Source organism: Podarcis erhardii (assembly GCF_964252035.2).
Source record: "Podarcis erhardii genome assembly, chromosome: 8".
NCBI classification, from domain to species: Eukaryota; Metazoa; Chordata; class Lepidosauria; order Squamata; family Lacertidae; genus Podarcis; species Podarcis erhardii.
Window position 1 is genome coordinate 48,811,977 of NC_138499.1, and position 23,832 is coordinate 48,835,808.

Genomic DNA, 23,832 nt, shown 5'->3' on the forward strand with positions numbered 1-23,832 from the left:
AACTTTAAATATAACTCTGGGACAAGTAACTCTGAACAAGTTATAAAGAAGAAGCAATATACCTTCTCACAATAGATAATAATTTCTCCTTCCTGAAAGATTCTGAAGCAATAGCCCTACTTTGCCTTTTCCTTAACCTCAGCCACTGCAGGTGTGACACTGGACACAACAGGGCAAGTGCAACATATTCTATTGATGTGTGGGTGGGAACAGATGGGATAATGGAAAGAGAGAGAGGAGAGTCATCAAATGAAATGGTGGGTGGACAACTTCAAAGTCCCATTTGGGACTGCTACATCTGTTCTCTGACCATAGGGAGAAGTGGATCAAAATTGGAACAAGTTCTAAAAGGGAAAACTAACTCTAAAGCAGCATCGCGATGGCATATGTGGGGCTTATTTCAAATAGACAAGTAAAGTAGGTTATTTTGGAGCAGCAGCATCTTGGCCATATTGCAGGCCTAGTGGATCATGTTTCAGGCAGCTCTCTCTTAAGTATCCATCCATTTCAAGCATAAATATTTATTCTGTTGCAAATTAGGATCCATTAGTTCCCAGATCATAAAATAAGGTCATCAAGACTCAAAGGTTGTGCAGGGCAGGCAAGCTTGGTGAACAGAAAGGTTTGATGACCATTTAAAAAGCATGCTCACCTAAGCAACACATGTTTAACAGTGTGTGGGGGGGATACTGCAAGGCAGACCCACTTGTGGTGCACCTCCCTTCAGTAGATGGCATTGCCCATAGGACTACATTACATTTCTAACAGAACCAATACATTTCACCATGGTAGGAGTATTAGAGCTTGGAGTTTGTTGTTGTTCTGACTTCTCCCCACTTCTTTGTTGTTGTTGTTTAGTTGTTTAGTCGTGTCCGACTCTTCGTGACCCCATGGACCAGAGCACGCCAGGCACTCCTGTCTTCCACTGCCTCCCGCAGTTTGGTCAGATCCACTTCTTGGTACCATACCATAAATTTAGATTTGAAGATGAGGGTAATCTCATTAAATGGGATTCCTGTGAGCCACTGAATTCTGAAAATCTGGGTTGAAATCCATGTTCATCTGAGGTCCAAACTAGACACAAAATACACAGCATGAAGCTTCGTTTGTTTTGTTTTTTCCTTTACTAGTTACAAGCATGGGGAGTCAATTTCTCATTACAAAGGCAGCAGGAAGGAAGGGGAGCTTATCTCTTCACTCAGCAATTGAAATGGGAACATTGCTTGCTTTATTATTTCTTTATATTATGCTAAAAACTCTGTTGCTATAAAAAAAAATCATTTAACTACCCAGGTTCTCACTTCTTTTCAAGAAAGCAGTTCATATACTAATGGGAGATGTCATATAAAAATGGGGGAGGAGGTGTTCTTTTCAAGTTGATGAACTGAAACACCAAAGGTATCCAAGTGAAGTCCGTTAAAACTGTTTTTAAAACTTGAGGCTTACCGTATTTTTCGTCCTATAGGGTGCACCAGCCCATAGGACGCGCCTCGTTTTTTTGGGGGGGGGGAATGAATAAAAAAATTATGTTCCCCCCCAGCCATGGCTGCCGCCCCAAGCCTTGCACACAGCTGCCCGAAGCACGGGGCACCCTCCAGAGGGCTCCACGTGCTTCGGGCTGCAGACTGCCGCCCCAAGCCTCGTGCGCCCGGCGGGACCTCCCGCCGGCTTGTAGACACTCGCCCGAAGCACGGGGAGCCTTCTGGAGGCTCCGCGTACTTCGGGCGGCAGACCTCCCGCCGGGCTTGCAAGGCTTGCGGATAGCTGCCTGAAGCCTGGAGAGTGAGAGGGGTCGGTGTGCACCGATGCCTCTCGCTCTCCAGGCTTCAGCGAAAAAGCCTTCATTTGCCCCATAGGACACACACACATTTCCCCTTCATTTTTGGAGGGGAAAAAGTGCGTCCTATGGGGCGAAAAATACGGTAAGTCCTTAACACATCTATCAGCTACACTAACTTCCAGTATGTTTTCAGGTCCAATTTAGAGCTTGTCCTACACTCGTGTAGGACCCTGGCAGAGACACATGCCCGACTGGCATGTTCTCTCCCTCCTGGTCGATAGTTCGGGAGCTTCAAAAGCTTTCTTTAGCCCAAACATCACAGTGACCGATGTCAACATGTTATTCTTTTTTATTTTATCCTTTAAAGTCCTGAATAGTTTTGGCCTGAACTATTTGATAGACCACATTCAGTCATACCATCCTGCCTTCACAGAGATCACAATCACAGGCCTTCTTGGTGTTTTAACCAACCAGGTCTCTGACAGTGATAAGCATGGAAGAAAGAACCTCTTCTGTGGTGACTCCACACCTTTTGAACTTCTTCCCAGTAGAGCTGAAGCAGGTACCTACACTTCAGATTTTTTTGAAGGCCTTAAATAATCTGATGGTGTTCTGATTGGTCACCCCAGAATAATTTTTGTTTGTTTGTCCCTGTCACCGATGGTGGATGGAATTTTATTATGTTTTTGGAGTTCCAAGTTAGTTTTTAACTTTGTAAATCTGCTTTATTCTTGATCTTAGTAATGCTTTTTAGGTTTTCTAAAAAAATATACTTCAACTTTTTATTGCTTTTAGGTTGTTTTGGGTGGGCTTTGTCCAAAAGAGTACTAAATCAATATTTAAAAATAATAAATAATAGATTGCAGGAGGGACCATTTTAGACGCATCCAATTAGTGCACCATTGCTGATGCACAGGTCCTTTTGGACCCAGAAGAAGGCAGAAAGGGCCAAGGCACACTTATGCACACTCTGCCAATGCACCCGGGGGCCAGGAATGAAACCCCAGCACAAAAGGGTCACCTGAGCCTGTTTACCTTTTCCAGTCCTGATGCACTGAGTTCAATCATCTCACAACAGGAATTGCTTTATTGTATGTGGATTTGCATGACTTGGTGGACTAAGAATGGGAAAAGGACTAGACCAGAAACAAATTTCTCCATTTAGCTAGCTATTTCATTATGCTGTAGGACCGCCTTCCCTAACCTGGTGTAGGCCATATATTTTAGAGTACAATTCCCAACATCCGCAGTCAGCATGACCAATGGTGATGGGAATTGTCTAAAGTATCTGGAGGGGTAAAGCTGGGGTAGTTTGCATTCTAGTTCTCAACAGAGAAGAAGCAAAGCCACAGGTGACACTACATTGCACTACCAAGAGCATGGTACAGGTGATTTGCTTTGCTATCAGCCTGCAAAACATCTTCAAGTAGGTCTGCATCATGCAGGACTTGGAACACAGCAGTCAAATAAAATTAAGATGTCCAGGTGTATTGCAATGATACTGAGGTAAATCACATTTATGTTGCATAACTGGTCTTATCACATTTCCAATGAATGCATATGCTTATTACAGTTAACCTGTTTCAGCTCTACTAATGAACTTCGCTGTTATCAGACACAGAACATACTCCTGTTGCCAAGCTTGTCATTCAAGCCTGGGATTCCTCTAATCTCTTTTTTGCTGTTGTTCTTTTACTGTAGACATGACATGCATTCCTATTATTTCATGGAGAGAAATATATGGCTCTTCATATTTTCAAGATGACTTCATTCTATCTTAAGACAAAATCTGCATTTACTTCTTGTTGATGTTTTACAAACCCCACTACTGCTGTAGCTGCTGGAGTTAGCCCAGGTACAGCTGAACAAAGATAGCAAAATTGCTCACTTTAATAATCACTGCATGACCATAATGCAATATGCAGTGAAACATTATAAATGTACTTTAACACATAAAATGCTACTATCATACACTCCTAGGCAGAATATTAACTTATATAAAAACAAAACAGTTAGCTCTCAGAAATGTAGACTCTTTGATTCAGATGTTGAGCAAATAAAGTGAAGAAATACGCAACATGTATATCCCTGAGCTCAGGAACCATTACTCTTTCAAGCTGATCAAGGCTTCCTTGCTTCAAAGAAGGATCTGCAGCAGTTCACTTACAGGACTCACTGCTACTCAGTCATGAAATTACCTAGCACCAGTTATGCAGGAAAGCCACTTCAACTGCATTTCTAGCCACATATCAGAAAAAACAACAACAATCCCATAGAATGGGTCAGGGAAGAGATTAAAGGTACAAATGGCATCCCTTGTAGTCAATGGCAAAACTTCCATTGATCTTAATAGGTTTGGATTGTCCCCTAAAGCAGCATAGCAACATATGCTCAACTAGCATGAAAGGTCATATGAAAAATGATGAGCATCATTAAACTCCAGCTCCATGACCTCATATTAAAGCCATAAGACAAGCAGCTCCGCAAATACAGAGCTAGGATATGAAAAGATTAAGAGACACACTACACATATTTGCACTTGTGAATTTATAACCAGTACATAAAAAATTATTTGTTTGTAGCTCATATGTCAAGCAGTCAATTAATATAAATCTAAGATAATAAGAACACTCTGTAGCAGTATCAATGCACATTTAGAATGTATCACAGAAAATTAAACCAAACAACTATGCACATTTCCCAGTTATTTTCATGCAACTGAAAAATATTGGCAATTAAATTACAAACTGCACTCTGGAATCCAGGGAACAATACTAAATCATGTACTTAAATAACACAAAAGTAACATCTCTCATATATCATTAAAATACATGCTTAATTTTAACAATGTGACAGCAGAATGTGCCTTCAGACTGTGTTCTGGACCCCATCAGTGGGATTTAAGACATTGAACATACTGCTGCACCATTGTTAACTATTCAACTAGGATTTGAAACTTCGTGAACTTATTATATCAGTTATTAAACCTGGTGCCCCTGATATAGTTATAGTCACACATTTTTTTAAAAATTGCTTAATACATGACTAGCTGCACAAGAATACAGATGTGGATGCATGTTCAGATGTACTTTAGAATACACTGCCATTCAGAGAAATACAGAACAGATTAAAACCTATGCTTATTCTGCTACACATTCAGATGTGTAGCAAAATACACATCTAATACACATCTGTGGTTCCCAATACAGCAAGTGATAGGCATGTGCAAGCCTGCTATTAGTGAGAATCTCCCCAAACAGTACTACTGGCCAACGCAAACATAAAAAGTGGGTGTTGATGAGCAGAGAATATGGCATAATACATCATAAATATGACATTCATGTATACATACACATACATATTTTCTAAACTGCACTTTCTTCTAAATTAGAAATACTAAAGAGCCATTTTTCATGTCTCAGAGAAAAATATCTTCATTCCATTACATTTTTTTTAGAACTTACCAATAATTTTGATGTGATGACCATCACCAGACCATTGTAGTATGTTAACATTGTAGTAGTAGTCAGTGAATCGTACAAGTCAGCACATAAAAAAGAAGGGGAGGGGAAACAAGTTAGTAATTTAATAGCAATGTCACCGGTTTATAAATAATACGTTAAAAGATAACAGTCAAGTGCTGGTATCAGTTAATTGCAGACATCAGCTCCATTAGAGACACCATTAGAGATACCAAGGATCAAGGATAAAGGATACCCAGGATAAAGGCAAAACAAGAGGAAAAGTAACTACCGTAACAACTGGTACTTTAAAAAGCTGTACTGGAAACAAGCTGATGACTTTGATATTTAATCACTACTAGTTATGTTCTCAGATCATGGTCAGAATTAGAATATATTCAAAAACAGAGTGCATGTAACAGTGCCAAGATTTCAAGTGTTCCAAGAAGCCAGTGTTATTGTGTTGTCTGTCACAGTCAGTCTGAAAGTTTTGCCCATCTGTTATCTGTTAGGCCTAAAACTAGCTGACCTTGGAAAATATATACCACTGCATAAAATGCAAGCCCTATAAGAATTTCCAAGCTAAGCCAAAACACTGGCTTAGTGTTTTAGTTTTAGTCAGAGTAAACCTACTGAAATTAACATACCGTATTTTTCGCCCCATAGGACGCATCGGCCCATAGGACGCACTTAGTTTTTTTTGGGGGGGGGAATAAAGAAAAAAAATGTATTTTCCCCCCGGGCGCGGGGCTGGGGCGGGGGATGCCCGAGCTTCCCCCGACCCCAGCCCCAAGAACAGGCAGCTCTCTGCAAGCCTTGGGAGACTGGCGCGACTTCCCGCCGGGCTCCCACGCTTGCGGATATCTGCCTGAAGCCCAAACCAGGTTGGGGAACAGCGGGATGGCGGCGCTGCGCCTCCCCGCTGTTCCCCAAACTTGTGGAGCTGGCGGCGGGGAGAAGCGCGCTTCTCCCCACCACCAGCCTCCAAACCAGGTCAGGGAACCAAAGCCCTGGGCGCGCTGTGCAGCGCGCCCCATGCTTCCGGCTGCAGGCTGCTGCCCGCAAGCCTTGCGAGCCTGCGGGAACTCCCACCGGGCTTGCAAGGCTTGCGGATAGCTTCCTGAAGCCTGGAGAGCGAGAGGGGTCGATGCGCACCGACCCCTCTCGCTCTCCAGGCTTCAGCGAAAGCCTGCATTCGCCCCATAGGACGCACACACATTTCCCCTTCATTTTTGGAGAAAAAGTGCATCCTATAGGGCGAAAAATACGGTGGTGAATTTGGCCTTAACATAGTTGTGTTCATTAATTTCAGTGAGTCTACTTTGAGTAAAACTTAGCTGACAACCACCTAGTATCACGATTATATACCTGGAAATCTCTAAACCACCCAGGACATGTACCAAAAGCAGTAGTTACTTGTCTGCTAAACAGCAAGCTCGGGGAACCCTTAAAGTTCACACAAGACAGCAGCAATATAAAATATACTTAGGGGAGAAATCACCTAAAGCATTCCTGTCCTGAGCCACTAAAACACTGAGTGCATACAAAAACCTAGAGTCAACTCAGACTTCTTAACTGCCACCCAGAGGCCACTTTTACATTTCCTCAGTTGGCTATAGGCACAATATAGAAAGCTGTGCGTGTCCAGTTTAGAATAGTAGCAGAGGTAGTAGTAATAGTAATGTGACTTGTTTTACATTGCCATACAACATTTTTGTTTTTGCTATCTGTGATGATCGGGGAAAAGGTAGGGTATAAATAATTAAATATTAATAATAATAATGGGGACAAAATGGATGGTGCTACATGAACAGTGTATGGTACTATTTTTTAAAATGTTCCTCCTTTTTCTAAAACAAAAACAAAAACAAAGCCCTCCTGCTCTACAAATTAAAACATAAGTGCATAACCTCAAAAAGCGAGACTCTGCCTAGTCCTTGCCCATCATGTTTCATCATCATCATTAGTAGTGAGTCTGATTCACAAAGGAAAACATGTTTTTAAACTGATTTCCCATCCTTTGTTTGACGCTCAGAACTCTACTATTATAGTCTGGTCATTCATGTGTATAGCAAATAAATAATTGAGGGGGGTCAAGCAGGGACAGGCCACTAGCTACATGCTTCTCCCATCACTGTTCTCATAACTGCTCAAGTTGTGGAAGGTGACTGCCTGGAATGGTAATGTATCCATGGAGGTTTCTCATGATTTTCCAAAGTTCTAAAAGATGTGGAGAACCTCCATAGGCATAAAACAATCCCTGCTTGAGGCAATCACCTTCCATGAGTCAAAAATGACTATGGACAAAAAATGAAGGTAGTGTGCTTATCCCTGCTGTATTTTGTGTGCTGTCTCTGTATTAACTTTTCTCTAGTTGCAACACCTAAAGAGGAGTCTGCATTCCTCACGCACCCCTACAATTTCTAATCAAGTGCTAAGGGCATAATTTGGATAAGCCCATGACAGGTCAGACAGAAAGCCATGCTACAGAAACGGGTTCTCCAAGAGAAGCTGTTCACATTGGCAGGAACACTGTTTTTTAGGCATTATAGAGCCCAATTGCTCCCTGCACAGCAAGTAGCTAAATGCTTCACGGAACACTGGTGTGCCAATTCTGTGTCACTCTTGTCATTTATTCTAAATATAAATCTGAAGAGATTCAAAATTACGCTTCTACTTTACATTCCTGAAATAGCTGTCAAAACAAGAGATTAAATGGATTAGTTTGCTATTGTAGTCACACTGTTCGCTTACCAAGTCCTGAAAAATACTTGCTGCGAACTACTGAAAACAATGCTTTCTCAGCTGCCTAAGCATATAGGTTTGTGTGTGTGTGTGTGTGTGTGTGTGTGTGTGTGTGATATATTAAGCTGTATATAAGAAAAAAAATCTATATTTTAGGGCATGGGATACATTCGGTAATTTATTAGCCAGTAGCATTAACTTTTTTCTCTTAAGGAAGGGAAATGAAGGTTGTAAATTGTTGATCTTCATTACAGTGTCAGGAATTTTTGCCTTCTATCTTACAATGAGGATGGCTTTATGTCTCCAAATAGTTTTTTCAGCTACAATAGGAGAACAGAACTGCTATCTATTTCCTGATATTACCTTTCTTCAAGCAAGCAAAAGGCTTTATCTAGCCAGTATAAAATCAAGTGATTATATTTTGCAAAGCATTTGAAATCAATAGTTTACTGAGAAAATGTCCACGGCAAGATATATTCAACATTTCCAGAATTTCTGGAGCCATACATATATTTCTCAAAAGAAAAAATAGTACATAAAATTGTACTGTTCAGAATACTTCATGCATTTTGTATATGCACATTCATTTTATTAGAGCAATACAAATAAACTGGAGTTAGGAATGCTTTGGAAGAAACAAGAATGAAATCAATCAACCCTGCTAAAACTTTGCAATTTCCTGGGGGCATACACAACCATCCTCATACATGCCTGAGGGTCTGTAACCTAGTAAAAGGTTATGTGTTTTAACCTTTGCTGCATCTGCATTGTGGTGGAAGGTATTTGGTTAAGCAAGATTAAGCAAAATGTCGGCCCAAACAATGCTGTTCCTGGATCCAAGACCTTCAAGAAATTCACTGGAGACCTACTACAGTCCAGGGTGCTGTGGTAGACAGTGGCGGAGCTTCATGCTCTGGCACCGGGGGGGGGGGGTGTGGAGAGCAGGTGGGGCTGGCGGGCATCCCGGGGGCGTGGTGCGCCGCCCGCAGGGGCGTAGTGTGCGTCCTGGGGGTGTGGCACCCAGCGCGGGGGGGCAGCCACGATGGCACCCCACCGGGATCACGCTGTTGGGGGCAGTGCGCTCCCCCTGCACTCCTCTTCCTCCGCCAGTGGTGGTAGACTCACCCTCATATCCCTCAAGATCTCCAAGGCAGAGAGAATATGACTGGATAATCATGGAATGGAGAAATGGTCTGGGTGCTTGGAACAATGCTTTCATCACCCTCTAAATGTAAAAAGTTCAGCCTTCTTTGTTCTCTTGGGACAATGACATGAAAGGATAGCTAGCAGGAGTAACAGTGGAGAAAATCTCAAGACTAATTTGATGGGTTAGAACTCATTCTGTAGCCTACTCTGTAGCAGTGATGATGCTCGTGTCAACACAGCCAGTAAATTATATCATCCCAACAGAGTGACATCCATTCAGAGCTGACCTAAATGGTGTTACATATCAAACTCCCATTAGCTTGCTGTTACTAGTTTGTAAAACATCTTGCCAGTCAAGATGCTCACATTTGCATTAGATTCCACATTAAGCAGAGTATCTACAGCTGTGACTCAGGTGTCTGGTTTTCCTGTTTCTTCAGCCTAAGGATGTGGACAAGCTGCCTGAAGAACTGAAGCCAAACAGTTCTTCTTTGGATCCTTACCAATCTTGGCTGAATAAGAATACTGTACCAGAGCTGAGTATGTTTCCTTGGATGGGGACTATGTTCCAATTCCAATACTAAAAGAAGGATTTGTGAGCCCTCTTTCACTTCTACTATCCTTATTTGTTACCAGCTAGGCTTTAACTTCCCATTTTTTGAATAAGGTGTAGGAGAGAGTGGTGGCAACTCAGCTGCAGGTTGGATTGAGATCTGTTCCAGCCTGGCTTATCACAAGGCTGAAACCAGCTTAATGACTTTGGTGGGTGACAGGCGCCAGACACTGCACAGGGGGGAGTCTTCCCTGCTGGTTCTGCTGTACTTCTCGGTGGCTCTGATATCATCCTTTTATAGGATTTCCTGTAGCAAACGGAGCAAGTGGGTGAGTTGCCAATGGGTTACTTTCCCAGAATTTCAAGCTTCAATCATTTCTGCTGTAGTCTGATGGTGGAAGTGATGTCAGGTTGATGATGAAGCACCTTCCACATGGTTTGAACTGTTCAATGTCCCACACAGAATGGCTGCCATTGTATCTACTTTGTCCCTTGGCTAAGTGTGGGGAGTAGCACATACGCGGCACCTTCTTCCTATCTGTTATATGCTGTCAATTCGTACCATCTCCATCTCTGTATAACAAAAGTTATGAAGCTGAAAATGTTGGTTCAGCTCCATGCAGCAATTTTAGGGGCAATTACTTCTTCAGCCGACACTGAAATTACAATTTTTCAGGCATCACATCAGCTGTGAATATTTTGGAGCACAGTGGATATGCTATTTTTATAATGTGTAACAGAACCCTTCATCAACCCACCTTCCTTTTTTTCCTTTTTTCCTTTTTTTGCTGAAATATCTGTTATTGGCCTACAGTGCTAACTGCCCAAGATCTATTACTTCCCAACTTATCTGATAGTCAGAGAAGCAGCACATTATCCTCTTCATGGCAGAACTATATATTTGGTAGCTTATTCATCAATAGGCAGAATACAAATAGTGAAGGTAGAAGTGTGAAAAATGCTTTGGATTTTTTTTAGAACATTATGACTCATATTTTATCCATCCAAAGTATGGATGAGAAAAGTGAGAATGATTTAGGGATAAATGAATCATATGCACCAAATATGCACATTGGAAAACCTGGAAAAGGAAACAGAGCAATAAAACCTTGATTCTGCAGCTATATTGAATAGGATTTTAGTGAGCAACTCACAACACAATTGTCATGCTCCTACACAAAAGAAAGTCCTATTGAGGTCTATGGGACTTACTCCCAAGAAAGGGTATAGTATTACAGGCTCAAGAGTAAAGTCAAATATTGAGGCTTGTTGTTTACATTTTTTACTGTAACAATACGCACAAAAGGACACCACAGAATTATTGCATGTTTGGATTATGCATCTAAATTGCCTCTAGAACGGAAAATTTCTAAACATAATGTAGTATTTAACAAGCCCCCTCCAAAAAGAAGTTGGGCAAACGAGGCTGCAATTCTGTACCCACTTAACAGGGAATAAGATCCCTTGAATTTAGTGGGGCTTACTGCTGAATAGGCATGTATAGGATTGCACTGTTATTCTCTTACACACACACTTCAAAAAAAGAAAACTGACATATTATTCCCTTACAGATTTTACCCACAATCTAACAAAGTTGGAGGCATTCAGCACTGCGTCTAATTCTAAGTAGGCTTGTTATCATTAGAAAAATAAGCATTATTTGTGTAATCCTGTATGGTTACTCAGAAGAAAGTCTTGTTTAGTTTAAAGAAGCTTCTGAGCAAAATTTAGAAATAATTTTAGTCACTATGATGGGTTTTTTAAAAAAAGAAAAATGAGTGAATAGTATATGTGGCATAAAATTCAAAATGTCAGTCCCAGATTTTGCCTCATTATCATCAATGTCACTGCCATTTTTCTATTCTTTGCTTGATTTCATGCTGTTAAACCTCTTATCTGTGCATCAGTGTGATCAGGATTATTCAGCAGTGGCAGCTGCTGAATAAGGCCAAAGCATTTCAGTTGATTTCTGAAACAACTGCATTTCTAACCTCTTTTGACCCACTCTACAGACTAAACAGGAGTTCAAAATTCAATTCCCAATCATGTTCAATGTTTTTGTCACTCACAATAATGTTAAGCTAAAAATGTGTCAGTGTTAAAACATTGATCTCCTTCCTCCCGCCCCCTTTTAGAAGTGCATTTATGCTGCGATCTATAAAGAGACACTAATATGATCAACTTACAGGGATCAACAACATATGTGGTGTTGCTTACATTACAAGAGCAAATAATGAAGCTATATTTAGCCTCTTATAAAACATTCTGAGTATTTGGGCGATGGTAACCATTACATACATAAAGACTTAAGTAGATACAGTGAAATTAAAAATAGAAGCGTTGGGGTTCAGGAACCATTCTCCATCTAAACATATCCATAGATCAATCAATATAAGGCACAGATACTAGTAGTAACATGAAATAAGGGCTTTCTAGTAATTAATAAACATTGTACTGTTCAAGTGCAAGCTCAGATATGGCACAAAATCTGCTTTGGCCTGTGAAATAATGTGTCTGTCTGTCGGGGGAGGGGTGCAATGACTCTTACAAGTGCTGCTCCAAGACTCTTAGCATGCTTAATACCCTGGCTGGCTGTGACGTGAGGAGGGGGACAAAAAACTAGGAGGGAAGGTGGAATTGAATGAGTGCCCTGGAAGACGGCAGCACCAGTTGGCTGGAAACCTTAACAGGAACACTCCACACCATAACATTTTGTTGGGCATCTCTCTTGGCTCACCAATTCTTTAACTGCTTTAGAAAAGTGGATAAGGAAATGGGTCTTGCAAAATACATCAGAGTTTATGTTCTAAACATGTCACAGACCCATTCACTGAAGTCAGTAAATAATTGCAGGCAGTAGGTTCAGCATTATCCACAAGTGCAATCAGCTGTTTGTGTAATATTACTGAAGACTCAAGAACTTTCCTGACACAGGCAAAATGCACCTTGAATCTGCTGACACAGTTTTTAAAGTTTGTACTCTGATCATTATTAGCCATTGATGCACCATAACACTATCCAGTCTGCAGATTTCCCTTCTGAAACAACACCCTTCAGCAGAATCCTAGTCCAACCTTTTCTAGGCTTGCAATTAGCCGGCCCAGTTGACTGATCTCTGACTAGTCCCTCACTCCCTTTGTCTTTAGCATACTTTAGCATAATGAAATGCAACTGCCCATATGCTATTAGTACTATACATCTAACAACACTCTCTGACAGTCAGCAATTAGCTTGGGCAGCCACAGCCTATAATGTCGCACAAGCAGTGTGTGGAGCAACTGTGTTCTACAGAGAGAAAGATAAACAGGCACTCTTGGAAGCAGTCCAACTTTAAGAAGAAGAACCCCAAAGTGAGCTTACTAAAAAAAGAATCCTAATTACTGCTGCAGATAAGGCAGGCCCTTTAGAGTTTACTCTTCAACCCCTCACAGCTAAAGTAGCTGAAGACTGCTATGTTTATTAGTTAATGTTTCTCCAATTCAGTCATTCTTTTAATTCCTATTTGTAGTAGCTAAGCTGAGGTGAGGAAGCAATCTAGGAAAGAAACAAATGTTAAATGAAATACATTTTTCTACCTAGCTAACTTTATTTTCATTTCCTTACCGTTTCCCTGGAATATCAAGCTGTATGGAAGGAATCACATATTTACTAGAACTGAAATATTTACATTTTGGGGGGAAAATGTAATGAATGTAAATCCATTAAATGAAAATTTAGAGTTTGTGTGTGTATGTTTGTGTGTGTTTACCAGTTGAAAACGTAAAAGACTTTGCTGCTACCTAGTAACTTTTTCTTTTTTCTTTTACAAACAATACTCCATAACTTTTAACAAAGTGACAAATGGAAGACAGAAGGGATACAACAGTGGATTGAAGAGGGAGAGGGAGAGAGATTATGGTTAACAACTATATCTTCATTATTACCAAAAAAAGAAGATTATGCATTTGGCAAAACAAATACTGAAACTTGTTTCACAATTTGGAAGGAGGCAGTCTATGCATTAAAACTTAATTATTTAACCTACAAATTAATCACTAAAGAAGGGAATACTTTCATATAGGATTAGTATAGTCAATAGTAAGTCCATACCACCTAAAAGCCAACAGTTTATTCTTGTAAAGCAAATCATCTCTCACGCACGCACGCACGCACGCACGCACACACACATCTGTTAAGGCCATTTCTTCCTGCTTATGTTTCTATCAATGCTGTGACTCCAACCTTCTTAGAGTGTCTAATAATTGTTGTCATCTGATTGTTGTTGTCCCACAGATGGCGCCACAGAGTGCCTACAGTCTCTCCATACATTAGAGCACTATAACTCCTGGTGGGTGAGACAGCAAGAATCTTGTGTGTCAACTCATTCCAGAAGAGAATCAATCCATAGTCCAGCCCAGCACTCTGCCGAAGATCTAGGAGTTTAGCTTGCTTCAGTCCTGTCCCCCTTAATGAAATACAGTAACTGGAATTACAATACAGCCTAAGCAGTGGAACTGCGGAGAATTCACACAGTACAATCTGGCTTTCCCCTTCCCCTCTTCCCTTGACAGAAAAATCCACACTCCCTGAATGGTTTTCTCTAGTATTCCCAGGAGGACAAAGCGGGAAATGGTGATACATACTAATAGACTTTGATCTTCCCCCAGTGCTTATCCATGGCTGCATCCCTCACATTCTCTCATATCAGTTGTACAGACATATGCTAAAACCAAACTCATCCGTCCTAGTGCTGACCTGGATGTAGCCAACATAGCACCATTCACACACAAAGGAGAGGCATCAGCAGTTTGGGGAAACCCCAAGGTTTGCAGTCTTGCAGAAGAGAGGAAAATAGCTTTGGGAGAGGAAGCCCAAAACGGCTGAATGAGGACTACTGAGGGGAATACGGGTAGGCTGCTGGTGAAGGGGAGGAAACAAGAGAGTGGAGCATCGAGGCTGAAATCCTGGACAGAAGCACCACGCACTGCAACATTTTGTTGCAGTTCTGACGAGCATTGTTTTGCAGTCATTCATTTCCTACCATTCCTTTCCATCGATCCTTGTACTGAATATTACAGATCTACCTACAGTACAAATTCGAATTTACTGAAAATAAAAATAAAAAGAGGGATGGAAATATTCAGAGCGCTTGCTTCCCGTTCACGCGCACATCTCGCGGAGCGCAGAGGGAGGTGAACACCTGCTCGAGTACAGCAAATCTCAACATCTGCCAGAGTTCAGCATGCCGGTTAAAAAGCCCTTTGGAAAGAGGTGACCGAAGTGAAGAGATCCTCACCCTTTCAGCTGTGCTCCACAAGCACTACGAAAATCAAAGCGCGAAGCTTCCTCGCCGGCTTCCGAGAAACAGACGCGCGCAGAGCAAGTCCCTCCCGGAGCCAAAGTTCCTCCTGCTGCTTCTGCGCTCCCGGCTTGTCTGATTCCAGCCAGGGGAGCGCAGAAGGCGCGGGAAGCAGGCGAGGGGCGGGGCTGGGCTGGGCTGGGCAGGGCGGGCAAGGAGCAGCAGCATCCAGGACGGCGGGGCTGCGGCTGCGGCTGGGTGGGGACAGGACTCCGAGAGGATTACACACACACACACACACACACACACTCACGCGCGCGCACACACAGAGCCGGGCGCCGACCTGGGAAGGGCGGGGGAAGAGCGCGAGCGAGAGGCTAACGGACTTCTTAAGCTCGGCACGGGCGGCCGGAGAGACGCGCTGAGGGGAAGAGACGCTCCCCAGAAGCCCACGCGGAGCTGCCGGAGAGGACCCCCCCCCCCGCCCCGCGGCACGTTTTCCTCCCCTGATACCTATCTCTCTCCCTTCACCGCCTCCTCGCCGGACGGAGACGCAGCAGGGCGGCGAGCGCGGCATCTGTCCCTCGCCCAGCCCTTCCCGCTGACCTCAAGCCAAGGGCAGGACGCCGCTCTCTGGCGACGCCTCGAGCACAAGCCGCTCGGGGCCGCCGCCGCCCGCCCGCCCTCCGACTTGGCCGCGCGGGACAGGCGCCTCACCTGAGAGACCCGCCGCCGGCAGCAGCGGCCGCCGAGAGTCCAGCTCAGCCCCCGCTGGCCGCTTCCTCCGGGGAAAGGAGCGCGGGCGCCAGCCGGCGGCAGCTTTCGCCCAGGCTCCGAGGAACCAGGGGGGCGGGGCTCCGGGGCGCGCCTGGAAACCCTTCAGGACGGCGGGAGAACCAGCGAGCGAGCTGCCAAGCCGGGCGGCTTCTCCTCCTGACGCTCCTTTCCCCACCTGCAGCGGCGGCGCTCGCAGCCCGGGGAGCCTGCCGGACAGAGCGACCCGAGCGCCGCGGCCACGCCCCTGCTCTCCAAAGCGCCTTCCCATTGGTGCGCCGTCGGATTCCCACTGGCCGCCCCGCCCCGCCTCGCCTCCCCCTGCCCCCCCCCCGGTGTGCGCAGTCTGGACGCCGCTGCTTTCCGCAGGGAGAGGAGAGATTCTGACGGGCAGCCAGCCCTGGAGCAGACCTGTCGGGCCATTTGCTCGCGATGATGGATGGCTCTGTGGGACGGAAGAAGCGAAAGCTAAATGGAACTTTTATAGAGCTGGGAGGAAGGCTGCGGAGCGAACTCTGCTCGTCTGGCTTCCAGAGGTTGCTGAATTGCAGCACCCACCACCCCTAGCCAGAGGCATAATGAGGCTCCCTTGGCAAGGAGCGGCCAAAGTGGAGGGGCACTATTTTTGCAGCCCTCCCCTGGACCTGCGCCCTTGGAGGGGACCAACCTGACCAACCCCTAGGTACGCCCTTGCCCCTGCCCATTGGCAATGCCGACTGGCGCGGATGGGGTCCTTCTGGTTGCACCTTCTTGCCACACAGGTAGAAAGGGACAGCTAGGATAGTCCGGAGTCTCTACTAACCTTTCTTTCATCTTCCAATGACATCACAGATTCCCATCCCTGAATGGGTAAAGCAGAAATAGAAAACATGTGCTCCTTTCCCCGATGCTGTTGGGCTCCAGTCAGCATAGCCCACCGGAAGTACACCTGGAGGGCCACAATTGTGTGCTTACAAGATGACTGCAGCCAAGGGATACCTTTTCCACACACCTTATCAGCCCCCTCCTAGAGTCACACAGCCTGTGCCACAGAGAGGAAGCAAGTGATCACATTCATGCAGAGTGCATGTCAAGAAAGTGAGCAAAGCCATTGCCTTTGTATTAAATTATATGGCCAAGGAGTTAGGCTTCTGGTAAATGCAGGGCCCATTGAACAGGGAGGGAACACAGAGGCTAAGACTTGTGGGAATGTTCAGGGATCAGGAGAGGATATATTGTTTGATTATAGCCTTTCCAGCTTGGGTTAATAAGTTCCACAATTTAGCAGAGTAACATTCCCCCTTTTAAACTCACAGAGGATACATTTGCTCAGGCTCGCTAAAGCCTCTATAATAACTGTCCTGGTATTTTTCCTTTATTCCCTCATGAAAGATAGGACACGACACAGTCTTCATAAAAGTATAAAAAGAGTTTACTCACTCACATTCTGTTCACAATCAGATCCCAGAAGGCAGTCTTAGCTTAGAAAGTAACATACACCTGGAAACTATCCCATAAAAAGACAGTCCCTTTGTCCGCTCTTGGCTGGAAGCCAAGAGAGCATCTTTGGCTAAGCAGATGTTGCTTCTTCAATGAAAGTAGTCAGAGAGAGAGAAATAGTGGCCAGTCCTATGCTTTTGTTACCTGCACAGGTGAGGCCATGCCCACCTCTTGTCACATGTAGAGGAATTCTGTCCCAGACAGGAGAAACAGAAAGTTTCAACTGGCTGGTCCAGACATACCCTTTTATGTACACTCTAGGGATGTTGTACTTGACTGCTCCTGTGTTTCACTTCCCACAAGACTATAACCCCAAGATCAATCCATTAATTCATGGCAGAGAACTCAGAACATACAACGCAAACTTCCACAGGGCCTGTCTACCTTTTGCCTGCTATCAACTCTCCCTTTACCACCACAGTAGTCAGCAGGCCCTTCTGCCTGCAACTCCTTGACCTACAGGTAGAAAGGGGCAGCTAGCATAGCCCTGCTTTCTCTTGCAGCTGCTGTTTTGACAGCACTTCCATACAGGGATCAAGCAAGAATGTCGCACTCCCTTGCTATGATCAGTGTCTTGTTCACTAGTCTAAAACTTGGTGGCTACATGTGGCATGTGGCCATTTCATATGTTGCAATCATGTTTTATATACCCACATTTTTGGCTTTCTTTGATCACTGTGTGTGAGTGCAGTCCATGTGTGAACAAAATTAACAGTCACACACAATAAAGCTTTTGTCTTTCTTGTCTGTCAATGGGTGACCTCAGTATAGGAAGAAAAGGGAATCTCCCACACACAAAAAGCTGGCAGTTCAACTTGGGTTGCACTGATGGGGTACCACCAGGGAATTATTTTAGGTTTATGTCTATGTAAATGAAATCAACTTGTACTTTGTTCTGTGTTGCTAAGAGAGCCTTGCAGCTTTCTCAGGGAGCTGTCTCAATACAGAAATAGGATGCTCTATAACAGCAGCAAGGATTTGATTTTTCTCTGCCCACGCTTTAATGCTGTTTAATTCTTCTTGGTAATGGCATTCTAGATTTATAATGGAAAGGCTAGGTCAGTAGTTGGCTTGCTTTGGTTCTATTTTTTTAAAGATTCTATTGAGAAATCAGAACATCCAGGCACTACTTCAGTCTTCTGGAGCAGGTACTGGAAAGTCAATACCTTGTAGACAAGTTTTCCAGTAATCCTCCCTCCCTTTCTCCAGTGAAGTTTGATTTTAGTAAAAGAGATTCCCCCCCCCCCCATTTATCAACTACTAGTTAAATTAATTATTGAATTCCTTAAAAAAAAGAAAGAAACTAGCTTAACTGGTAGGTAGATTGTTGCCTACAATATCAATACTCTTCTATTTTATTCTAGGTATGTCCATGTTCTCCATAGGAGTATATTCTGGATCCCTACTGAGCGAAATAGCTTAATCACCCTGCAGCAACACACAGTCTTTCCTTCCTTTGCAGAGACAACACTGAGTAGGTTAATGGTATCCATTGATTGATCCATGCAGACAGTGACCACAAAGGAAAGCACAGTCTACTTTGCAATTGCTAATAAGCAAGAAAGATAAGGCACCATAAAGCAGCTGAGCTGACATAGTAGGGAGGCAAAGGAGAAGGGAAATTCATTTTGCCACCCTTACAGACTTTCAGCAGTGCAAAGCCACCTTCTGGCCCCTCAGTCCTTCTCTTTGCCAGTGCCCAGAGTTGCTCTAATTTGGAAAAATAAGTGCTTTGTGCTTCAGAATATTCACAGCCTTATAAGACTGACTGTGACCTGGGAATTGTCTAGTCCACTCATGTGCATTGAAACAGAATCTCTATACCCTATGCCCCAACTTGATTCTAGTGTGCAACAACTAGCAGAGAAGGAATAACCACGATACTCTGGTATCCTTCACAAAAAGCTGTAACTCAAGAGATGGAACAAGTGCTTTGCATAAATCAGTTCTCCCTCCTCCAATCTTCAATTAAAGGCACCCTGAGTCATTGTCCAATCGTATGCAGGAAGGAAAAACTCCACACAAGAGATGGGAGCCAAGGAGTGCTGTTGACAACTTGTAGTGTCCATTCGTGCTCATGGATGAATCAGTGCAAGAGCCCCAGGGGCTGGGTCATATTATGTAAATATTAGTCACTTTAGAAATACCTACTTAGAGTTTCAAAATAAAATGTCAACCTCTAGGTTCTTCCCGCTTGTACAGCATGGAAGAAAATGTCACTGATTTGAATTTGATGTAGTAATAACAGCTTTTATGCCATGGAATGTTTTCCTTCTCTGCTCAGTGGTATTTGATTTCTGAAGGAGTAAAAAATGGTTCTCTAGGGACAATTATATATTTGAGATAGGAAGATGTGGTAGACCAAGCAGCTTATGGAGTGACGGTGTGAAGTACAGGCAATTTGCTGGTATAATACAGCTGCAAAATAGCTAAGTGAGACAAAGTATATTCTGCACCGAAAAGTTCTATAGGCCTGACTTAACGATAATAATGAATGTGAGACGATGTCGTGCATCTCTTTTAAAGCTGAGAAAGCTAGAACTATTATGCAGTATATATATGTTTTAATGCAAGACTTTTTACAGATAATAATAATAAAAAACCCCTCCTGTTATTTATCACAAGGTACTCAGAATCATGGCTGGTGGAATCTCATTTGCAGAATCCCTTCCTTAGTGATGGAAGTCCTTTTCACCACTGCACTAATCCCTACACATGTGAACACATTATTTTCCCCGAGATCTGCTTAGAAGAATAGATGATACAACATGACAATCTGTGATCACACCCAATTTTTATTTAAAACATGTGAAATCTGGACCTGCTTTAAGAAATAAAGAGGCGGCTAATGTTTTTGTGAATAGCATTTATAAATATTCTCAGCCTGACAAATTTTATGGTTAAGATGGTGTGATTTCTCCAAGTGTATCATTTGGGTTGGCTGGCATCTGTCTGTCTCAGGAGACAACGGAGGAGTGTGCCTTGGGGGGTGAGGCCAAGCTGCTGGAAGGTTACAGCGCCTGCTGTGGCTGTAGAGACCAATGCTGGAGAGACATCTGCAGCCGGGGAAGATGAAGGTGTCCAGGTGTGCTGCTGCAGATGCACCATGGTGTGTCTTCTCTCTGCGCTGCTCCCTTCAGCCATTCCTAAAATTCACAAAATGTGTTCATAAAATGTATCGTTTTATGCACATGTTATTTCAGTGCAGAGCATGAGAGTCATACTATGCAATTGATTGTCTTGGGTTTCTTTCTAATGTTATTTGGCTACTGCAGAACAAACAGCTTCCTGAGGTATATTTTAATGGCTGTGGCATCTGTGGCATGAGAAGGCAAATTTGTTGATGGCAACTCTTCTTCTTTTTTCATCTTCTCAGTCTACCCTCTTGCCTTCTGTATTGAAGATTATGAGGCCATTCTCAGAACAGGCCACTGCCTTTTTGCTACCATTATTACATGTGCTGCCATTTGTGTACTAAGAGGTCCAGATGCTTGTGACAGCTTGATTTCCTGGAGCAACCTACAAGGACACTGCAAGAAAGGCAAAATAATTTAGCTTCAGTGACATGGAGGGGGAAATATTCTGCAATGTGACAGTAGCAATGCTACAATTTCGTAACACTATCATCTCAAATGTTTGCTTTTCTTTAGCTTCTGACAGCCTTAAGCTTCACCCTTTCAGCTAAATTTCTTCTCCAGGCTGGAGAGATTTATACTTGTATACATTTAAACTGACTGTTTTCTATCAGTTGTTTTATTTGTTTGTTTATGTTACATTTTTTCTACAGTTAAAGAGGATAAGATGACTGTTATTGACTATGCCTATGTTTCTCAAACTTGGATCCCCAGCTGTTGTTGGACTACAACTCCCATCATCCCTGACCATTGGTCCTGCTAGCTAGGGATGATGGGAGTTGTAGTCAAACAACGGCTGGAGACCCATGTATGAGAAACACTGAGCTAGCTATATAAATGCTGCATGTGTGTATTGTGAATCAGGGATGGAAAACTGTGACTCTCTAGGTGCTGCTGGTCTATAGTTTCTTTGATCCCTGACCATTGGGCCATACCGGCTGGGGCTGATGACCAGGGCTGAGTCCAACAAGAACTGGAGGGTGGCAGCTTGGCCATCCCTTTCTTAAACCATGATTCTTAAAGTTTAAGGAAGATCTCTATATACAAAACTGCAAGCACTAATTAGGAGAACTCTGAATTCTTCTTGAACTCCAAACCTCAATTTAGGTGTCTTGTTTGGATGAAAATGTGGGCGTGCTGCTTCCCCTCTTCCAAATCAGAGGAACACATGCAATTGTCTGGATAATATGCCTTCCTACTTGTGCTGATTAGGAGTGCTTGGAATTCAAGACAACAAATGCTTCCCTCCCCTATAGGATTTCCTCTGCAGTTTTATTCTCAGGACGTCCACATGGAGTTGCAGTACAATGACAGTTAGAAAAAAGGACCAGTGAGCACTATCAACTTTTCCCCATAATAATGCACGCCATCTGTCTGAGAATAAAGCAACTAAGGGGGAAGTATGTCTAGTTATTCTTTTTTGTGAATTGCCAGGTTGGGCAGGGCATGAAAGAGTTCACAGACTCATCAGGATTTTTGTTCCTCTGGATTTAAAGGTTTTGTTACATCTAGCTCAGGATGGATAATTGTGTTGATTTTGTTTTGTCTCAGATTCTAATTTTCCCAGTCTTAGGTTTGGTTCTCCACATTTCTGCACCAGTCCTCCTGAAGATATATTAGCATTTTAGTTCAAATTTCTCCTATTATCACGGCTGGCTCACTCATGAGGTGAGGTAAGGCAATGGCCTCAGGCTCCAGGCAGCGGGGGGGGGGGGGGAGGCAGCTTCTGAGAAGTGTGCTGCTTACTACCTCCTGTGTTTGTCCACCTCCTCTGTATATCCTGCATGCCCTGATGGGCAGAGTGGCATTTTCTATATTGCTTCTAGTGGCAAAATGTCCTGGGGCTACCTACCAATAATGCATGTCTTTGTATGTAATATTGCCGGATATAGGAATTTTTGCAAGCCATATCCCCTAATAAAATGTATTTACGATTCTGTTTTCTCTTATTGATCACCTTTATGCACACTTTACCCTAATATGCACAATATTTTATTGGAAAACTACATAGCAAAATTCGGAGAAGTGTGAATTTTGAAAGTTTGCATATTGTTACAGAAGGTGTAAATTTCTTCTCCATCTATCTATGGATAATCTCAAATAACACCCTGGAGGACATAGATAGTTTGGGGTTACCTCATTCATAAACCAGGAAGCCACATCTAACATGCAAAGCTTCAAAGCCCCAAATGCATTTTACCTACTTTTGAAGTAAGGTAATCTGGGAGCAATGTATTGGTTAGAAAAGGCCCCAGAGATATCCAGATATGCGATGGAAGAAACAAAAGTATTTCTTTTCTTGCTGGATGGCATTCTAATGTGACGTCTTGTGAAGTTCAATGCAGTCTTTCATAGAGCAGTGGATCCTTACAGAGCCATTATAACAATCTGTTTATTTACCCGCACTGAGAAAGGATGAATGGGAAACAGGAGGTGACACCTGTGGCACCAGAAGGCAGAAACGTTGCAGGTCCCAGAATAAAAGCAAAATCAAGGCAAAGCACTGAAGCGGACTTTGATTACAACTGCTCTCATGAACAGCTCAGAATTCCTCCAGTCCCACACAGGCAACTGCAGATTGCATAGAATTATTTCCCTTCTGATTAAGCTCGTGAGGATAAGCTGATGGAGCACATATTCCACTAATTGTTCAGTTCTTTAATATGAATTGCTTCAGTAAAGCCCCCCTGGAAGAAGAACTAGTTTTCTTTCTCTAACATCTCCCCACTTCAGTCACACAATGCATTCTGTTGATTAAGTTTTGAAGAACGTTGGCATCCATGTTTTAGGGTGTTGATCTCAAGCATCCCTAATCTCCCCTTAGCAAATTCAAAGAAGGCTGGGTTACATGGGGCTCGGGACACAAAGTCTCCTCTGCCCTTGTGCTTGCAGGACGCTTAGCTTTTGTACAAGGGAGGCAGCATCTTCTTAGCTTCTCTGAAGTGATACTTGTAGACAAAACAGACCCATGCCCCACAGCTTCAAGGACATTAGAACCAGATTACTCAGAAGTTGTTGGTTTTTTTTTACAAGCCACCACCTTCCAGGAAACATTGACCTAATAACATAAAATCCTATCAAACCATATCCAATATATATTAATTAAAATGATTATTTGAAATCTATGGTGCCTGATTTTTTCTGTCTTCTTCTTACTCAAGGCAAATAAAATATATTTAAATTCTGCCTGAATATTGTCAGGGAAGGACCTGATCTGCCCCAGGAGGGAGTTTCAGAGATAGGATGCTGTGGGAGAAAAAGCCCCCTTTTGTGTTTTCACATCCATGCCATCCATGGTGGCAGTGCTATGAGAAGAGCTTCTCCCTCTTGACCCATTACCCAATCTTAGCAGGGCTCCACTTCAACAGATGTCACTCCCCACCCCCTACTAAAAAAGAGCTCATCCCCCCACTATGCAAATAAGTGCAGCTGCATTCACTTCCTCTGGTTAAGGAATTAAATAGCACGGTACAGGCTCACTC

The 23,832-nt window shown here is 43.2% G+C and overlaps 1 protein-coding gene and 1 long non-coding RNA gene across 2 annotated transcripts in view; one reads left to right on the plus strand and one right to left on the minus strand.

The window, feature by feature from the left end:
* Positions 1 to 15,960, minus strand: part of EPB41L3 (erythrocyte membrane protein band 4.1 like 3) — a 131,948-nt gene extending 115,988 nt beyond the window's left edge. Inside the window, exon 1 of the mRNA XM_081873816.1 lies at positions 15,681 to 15,960. The gene's annotated coding sequence lies outside the window, so the exon portion shown is untranslated. The remainder of the gene's footprint in view (positions 1 to 15,680) is intronic.
* A 416-nt stretch (positions 15,961 to 16,376) lies between these two features.
* On the plus strand, positions 16,377 to 22,287 carry LOC309348559. The gene is made up of 2 exons (XR_014159480.1): positions 16,377 to 16,419; positions 21,607 to 22,287. It is a non-coding gene; the product is annotated as an uncharacterized lncRNA (long non-coding RNA).
* Positions 22,288 to 23,832: the final 1,545 nt, after the last annotated feature.